We start from the raw sequence: 1080 nt of genomic DNA on the forward strand, positions 1-1080 counted from the left end.
TTATTTTACGCATAAAAATACGCGACGCTACATCGATGTTCTGCAGGACATTGTACACGCTTATAATCACACGCGTCACTCGTCCACGAGAATGCAATCTGCGATAGTAACGAGAGAAAACGCACGTATCGCTCGTGAAAATATAGCTCGTCGTTGGAAAAACGAAACGTTAAAGAAACGGGTGCGAAAGGTTAAATATCGCGTCGGAGATCACGTTTGTATCAGTAGAGCGAAAGGTGCCTTCGAGAAAGGATACGAGGCTAAGTGGAGCGAGGAGATATTTCAAATTTATCGTGTTCTCGATTGGCGAAACCCTCGCGTGTACGAACTGGGAGATTTAGCAGGCGAAGTCATAGACGGTATTTTTTATGAGCAAGAATTAGCTCGAGTTGAGAAAAACGTAGAGGAAGAACAGTTTATCGTCGATCGCGTGATAAAGAGTAAAGGACGAGGAGCTAATAAGCAAGTGCTTGTTAGTTGGCGAGGTTATCCCAGTAAGTTTGATAGTTGGATTCCGGCTTCGAGTTTAATTTCTCTTCGCGATGGAGGAGGAACAATTTCTTCTGGTACTTCCGAGTAACAGCAGTATGCGTCATTTTCCGGATAATACAACTTCGTCCTTCATCACGGAATTACCTCACTCTATCGTGTTACACGGACAATGGGAGGTTGCGATAACCGAGATTCAATTTCCCTGTACCTTTTTACACATACGTCATAAGGAAAATGTGATCAGATTCGTCGATGTTAAACCCGATGAGGGGACGAAAGGTGCGTTTACGGCGAAAGAAGTTGCATTTCGAAATGGAATTTACAACGATATCTATGATCTTATCGATGCGATTAATATCGCGTGTAAAGAGGCCGAATCGCATTTTTATTTTGAACTGCAAAAAGCGTCTGGCGGTAAAGTCATGATAAGTATTAACTGCGACGAGAAGTGCAAAATGGTACATCATATAAACTTTTCCGATAATCTTCTACGAATGCTAGGTTTCTCATCAGCAATTTCCGCAAATAATTATCCACTTTATCCCAAGCTCGCGATACGTAAACCTAATTCCAATGAAACGGAAGAGA

The sequence above is a fragment of the Trachymyrmex cornetzi genome, unplaced genomic scaffold, assembly GCF_001594075.2.
Source record: "Trachymyrmex cornetzi isolate Tcor2-1 unplaced genomic scaffold, Tcor1.1 scaffold1606, whole genome shotgun sequence".
Classification (NCBI taxonomy): Eukaryota; Metazoa; Arthropoda; class Insecta; order Hymenoptera; family Formicidae; genus Trachymyrmex; species Trachymyrmex cornetzi.